Raw genomic sequence first — 6509 nt, forward strand, 5'->3', positions numbered from 1 at the left:
CCAATAGAGCTGGAATCCTGAAATTTGGATTTAGGATCACTGTTGGGGTGTAGGATTGGGATATGTAGATTGATTTGGAAATATGTACTAATGTGTACTAAATTTAGTAAAATTTAAATTTTAGGTGAATCGATAGAGCTGGAAATCAGAAATTTGGGGTTGGGTCCACTGTTGTGGTGTATATAGGAAATTCTTAAAATTGGTACTAAATGGTACAAAATTTGGTTGAACCGATAGCGTTGAATTTTGAATTTTGGAGTTATGATCACTGTTGAGATGCAGGATTGGGTTATGTAGGACGTTTTGGAAATTCGTACTTAGTGTACTAAATTTGGTACAATTTGACTTTTGGGTAAATCGATGGTGCTGGAATACTGAAATTTGGAGTTAGGATTGATGGGGTGTAGGATTGAGGTATGTAGAAAGTTTTGAAAATGCGTACCTATGTGTACTAAATGTTACAATTTGGATTTGGTTCAACTTTTGGAAATTCATACTTATGTGTACTAAATTTGGTACAATTTGACTTGTGGGTAAATCGGTGGTGCTGGAATACTGAAATTTTGAGTTAGGACCATTGATGGGGTGTAGGATTGAGGATGTAGAAAGTTTTGAAAATGCGTACCTATGTGTACCAATCTTAAAATTTGGACATATGATTTGTATTGGATTGTTGAGGAAGGTATAAATGGAAATTTATATTAATGTGCACTAAATTTGGTACAATTTGGACTTGCGTAAACTATTAGAATTGGAATCTTGAAATTGGGAAATAATTTTAGAAATAATGTTCTTAACAACTTAGCCTACCTATTTGGACTATATTCTATTGTAATCCTTCCTTGTGGAATTTTGTGATTGAGAGATGAGGATAATCCCAAAATATATATAGATCGTTATCGGCGGACCTGCCATATTTTCAAATAATTTGTGTATCGTTTTCGATTGTCATCATACGGAAATTCGAGCATATATAATTCATAAAAATCTGGAAAGACAAATTAAAAATATATATAAGCATTACTACTAAAAGAGTAAAGTGATTGACTGACTAATTTATCGATTCAACAACGTCCAGACGAAACGGCTGAAGCTAGAATCTTGAAGAGGGAGAGGGCAACTCTTGGTCCAAAGGTGACAGATAAGGCTGTTTTTTTTTTTTTTTTTTTTTTGGAAAATCGTTCTAAAACGGCACGAAAAGTACCAAAAAGTACTAAATGTGGTACCATTTGTATTTGGCGAATCGATGCAGCTAGAACTCTGAACTTTGGATTGAGGGTCATTGATGCAGTGTAGAATAGATGTAGCAAAGGGTTTTTTGGACATTCGAACTATAAGTATCCGAACAGTACTAAAATTTACTAAATTTGGTACAATTTCGTAGTATGTGAATGGTTAGAGCTAAAAAAATGAAATTTTGAATGCGAATTAAGGTCGTACCTATGTGTACTAAATTTGGTATAATTTGAGTTTTGGGTGAACCTATTGGAATCTTGAAATTTGTATTTTGGATCACTGTTGGGGTGTAGGATTGGGATACGTAGGAATGTTGGAAATTACTACAAACGTGTACTAAATGGAACACTGAAATTTAGACATAAGATTACTACTGCATTGCAGTATGGAGGTATGTTGCTAGTTTACTAAATTAGGTTCAATTTGAATTTAAGGTGAACCAATAGAGCTGGAATCCTGAAATTTGGATTTAGGATCACTGTTGGGGTGTAGGATTGGGATATGTAGATTGATTTGGAAATATGTACTAATGTGTACTAAATTTAGTAAAATTTAAATTTTAGGTGAATCGATAGAGCTGGAAATCAGAAATTTGGGGTTGGGTCCACTGTTGTGGTGTATATAGGAAATTCTTAAAATTGGTACTAAATGGTACAAAATTTGGTTGAACCGATAGCGTTGAATTTTGAATTTTGGAGTTATGATCACTGTTGAGATGCAGGATTGGGTTATGTAGGACGTTTTGGAAATTCGTACTTAGTGTACTAAATTTGGTACAATTTGACTTTTGGGTAAATCGATGGTGCTGGAATACTGAAATTTGGAGTTAGGATTGATGGGGTGTAGGATTGAGGTATGTAGAAAGTTTTGAAAATGCGTACCTATGTGTACTAAATGTTACAATTTGGATTTGGTTCAACTTTTGGAAATTCATACTTATGTGTACTAAATTTGGTACAATTTGACTTGTGGGTAAATCGGTGGTGCTGGAATACTGAAATTTTGAGTTAGGACCATTGATGGGGTGTAGGATTGAGGATGTAGAAAGTTTTGAAAATGCGTACCTATGTGTACCAATCTTAAAATTTGGACATATGATTTGTATTGGATTGTTGAGGAAGGTATAAATGGAAATTTATATTAATGTGCACTAAATTTGGTACAATTTGGAATTGCGTAAACCATTAGAATTGGAATCTTGAAATTGGGAAATAAGATTTCTTTTTTATTAATGATTTTTATTGGTAAACAAACAGAACTCGAATCTTGAAATTTGGAATTAGGTTTGGAAATATACACAACTAGGGTACAAAAGGTAATAAATGGTACCAAATGTAGTATAGTTGCGTTTAGAATTGGTGGATAGTGTTGAGATATGGAAGTAGTTTTGGATATACATACTTTAGGATGTCGATATCGGTCTATATTGGTATGTAGCTGAATGAGATCGGTTTTAACCCTAAAATAAGTTTTCACAGCTTTAAGATTTTTTACGTTTAGAATGATTTTCGAGATTTGGTTCATTCTGAGACTTTTTGTGGAATATTCTAGCAGATCAGAAGCTCATTTTAAATGAGTTTTCAATAATTTCTGGAATAGGTGGCCGAATAGACCTCTTAAGAATATCGGCTGAGGTTTAACGAATTAGACAAAAATATTCCTCACCTATATATCAGTAATATTGCCAAAGTCACTATATACCTAAAATGCAAGTTTTTCGAGAAATCTTAATCTGAATATTTTCAAATGTCTTAGAAATGGGAGATATTGTTATGCCTTTTTAGGTTACCTTACGACGTAAACTTTTAAAATGCCGATACACAGCTCTTCTACTTTTAGCCCAATATAATTATCAAAAATTTTTTTTTTTTTTATAAAGTAGATTTTCACAATAATTATCAAATGAAAAACATAAAACTGAAATTTGCCATTATAGGGTATATAGTGACCGATATAATATATTTTCAATACTGAACATTCTAGAAAAAGTAGCAATATATAGGCAAAATTTCAAAGAATATAGACATGATTAAATGTACGGGGTCTCCGGGGAATATTTCCGTTTATGGTGGATGTATAACAAATTTAAATACGAATACTTACATTATATTAAAAACAAACAAATATTATTCAAAATATCAAATAAATGAAAAATATATTTTATACGCTTCGGTAACTTCTTGAAAAAATATTATTTTAAAAAATCCATGCCAGGATAACTTTTGAATACATTTTTTAATTCACCCCTAGATATCATAACGGAAATCCTTTATATAATATTTAGGTCAGTCCGATCCAAATCATTAGCTCAGCTCAAATAAATCTGCAAACCAGTAAGGAAAGTAGTAAATTCGGGCTGGGCCAACTATATGAAACCCTTCAAAATGTTGGGTATATTCTACATATGTATCCTAACAATTTCATGTCCATATTCCTTCGAGGGAAATTGAACGAATTAAAATATGTGACCTTTATATATAAGTGAACCGACTAACACCAACCCATACACATGCCTTTCTGTAACATATGCTAAATTTCATTTCATTCGGACAGACTAATTTATATTAACTTCAGTACATTGTATAAAATTGTGTGCCAATCCGACAAACTTTGGGTTTTTAGTGCACAATTTACATAAAATCTGAAGAAAAGACATATGCGAGCTACATCTAAATCTGAACCGATTTTCAGGAAACTTAACACACATCATTCTAGACTCAATTCAGTACGCTATGCCAAATTTCGTCCAAATCGAAAGATATATAGATACTTTGATGAACCATTTACTTTAAATCGAATGAAACTATATATGAGAGCTATATCTAAATATGAACCGATTTTTCGTTCTTGGGCCAAATAAATGAGCTTTGCCAAATTTCATCCAAATCGGATCATAAATGCGACCTGTACTTTGTTTACAATTTTACATGGACAGACAGACGGCCATGCATAAATCGACTCAAAAAGTGAGTCCATGCCTATTCTCAAAAGGAACCATGTGTCTATCTCTTTTCTTTTTGCCTGTTACAAACATATGCACAAAGACGTAATACCCTGTATCACAGTCCGGTACTCCAAAGTGATTGTAATATGGTATTCATTACTGCCGACTATTATTAATTTAGGTCCAAATTTTGATAAAGCCTAGATATAAGTGTCCTTCCCATTGTTGGTTGTAGATCTATTTTCCAAGCGATATAAGGAACCCGCCCCATTTTAGATATTTTTGATGACCTAAACGCCATATCAAACAAAATTTGTTGTTATTTAACATTCTGCGTTGTTCGCAGAAAATTTTAAATTTTTAAATCAAGGACCTATATTTAACATAACCCCCATATAAAGGTCTTGCCCTATTGTAGGTATTTTAATGTTTCTTGTCTTTCAGCGTTCTTGTAAAATATATTGCAGCTTCATAACGGTAGCGACCCCAATTTATGCACATTAATTGTTTTAGGAAAAATTTCCTTTTATCGACGTTGCCAAAAATTACCAGGTTTTTAATTGTTGTTATATCTATCCATCCAATTTTATGGGATTTCCCCTTATGTAATTTTATCACATATAATGGCAGTTTCTTGTGGTGGCCTGTGACCATATAGTTAATTTTAATTGTAAGATCTGTTGTATATGACGTAACCGCTAGAATTGTAAACATGTAAATTACTTTGTATGCCCCCACTCAATAAACACAACTAAATATATGCATTTCTCTATCGAGAAAGAGAGAGACTTACAAGTTTTTCTTTATTACAACTATACTCATTGTAACAATTATTCGAACAGATAAATGATTGATTGAAAAATATGGCCAGTCATAAATATCGGGTTGTATCGGTAGGACAATTTGTACGTAACTAAAAATCGAAGTGAGCGATGGATAAAATATTTACATTAACGCTATTGGTAACAATCATCATAAATATTAGTCAGCACTGTAAAGGGTTTCCAGCAGCAGGAAGTGCAGTTATAGTATTTCCAAAAGATAATGATGATCCTAAGTATCCAATTAATAACGCCAAAGAAAACAGCCACACCACAATGTTGCAAAGTCGATCGGGGATATATGATATTACCGAAAGGAATTCGGTTCCAAAGAAACGAAATGGTTCGGGAATAATTGTGTTTAAAGAATCAGAGTCAGAAAAGGTGATGACTCCAACAGTCAGATTGGAATTCCAGAGTAGGTGGGCAACAGTCGATAATAACCAAAACCCAACGATGACAAATATCCCAAAAAAACGTAACGGCTCAGGAACAATTGTTTTTAAAGATACGCAGACGGAAGCGGTTATAGCTCCAGTATCAGAAATAATGGGACGATCATCTATAAGTTCTACAAATTCACCAGCGGCATCAATAAACCGAAATGTAACGTCCGATGATGACGAGGAGTATGACCCACGATTTACCACCAAAGCTCGTTTAAATTGTAAATGTAAAATTTTAAGTAGTTGTGCTGACACAGACGATTGTTGAAAGAGTGCAAATTACAATTTAATTATAGTAGCCACAATAAATGCTGTAAATAAACAAACCGCCACCTGTTTCATAATTGGTTTTATTACTAAAAATGTGGCCACACTTATGGCGGATCAAAGCTCAAAGTCGTTATAGAAAGTATTAAAATATAATGTTGGGGGTGAACCGGTTTGTTTTGTTATTGCAATTGCACAATTGGGAGAGAGAATGAGAAATAATATAACAATTCGGTCTGACCGAACTTTTAATACGTTTCACCATAAGGATACAAATGTTCATTTGCAATAAATGTTCAACTTGACTTACTATATGATGTTTTAAAGGGCAGGCCTCAAATTGCTAATGTGGTGAAAAATGAACAAAAGAGGAAATAAGAAAACAGTGGACCGATACCGGTATACAATATACGCTACACCATTATGTTATTCCGTTAGCCACACCCTAAAACATTCGTCGAAAATGCGGAATATTTGGCATCATCGGATTCTTAAAGAGGACATTTTTTTATGAATATGTGTGACATAACCGTATAAAACACCCGCATCTTTTAAGGTATTTTGACGCATTTCCAAGCGACGTGTCTGTATTTTTCAAGAAATATTTCCATATTAGTCAGCTTGTTATCGCAGGGGGGTTTCGGGTCCCAATCGATTTTATGTAAGTACCCCGGTATATTGGTTGATAATAAACACTTATGGCCATAAGTTCATTTTCCATTCGAAAGGGGCTAGTATTGGGCATCACATGTTCCTTGAGGCAAGAATTCTTCTTTGAATTTTTTTTAAATATGT

The sequence above is a fragment of the Musca vetustissima genome, unplaced genomic scaffold (genome assembly GCF_032173495.1).
Source record: "Musca vetustissima isolate MV318-11 ecotype Yass unplaced genomic scaffold, APGP_CSIRO_Mvet_v1 utg29643, whole genome shotgun sequence".
NCBI lineage: Eukaryota > Metazoa > Arthropoda > Insecta > Diptera > Muscidae > Musca > Musca vetustissima.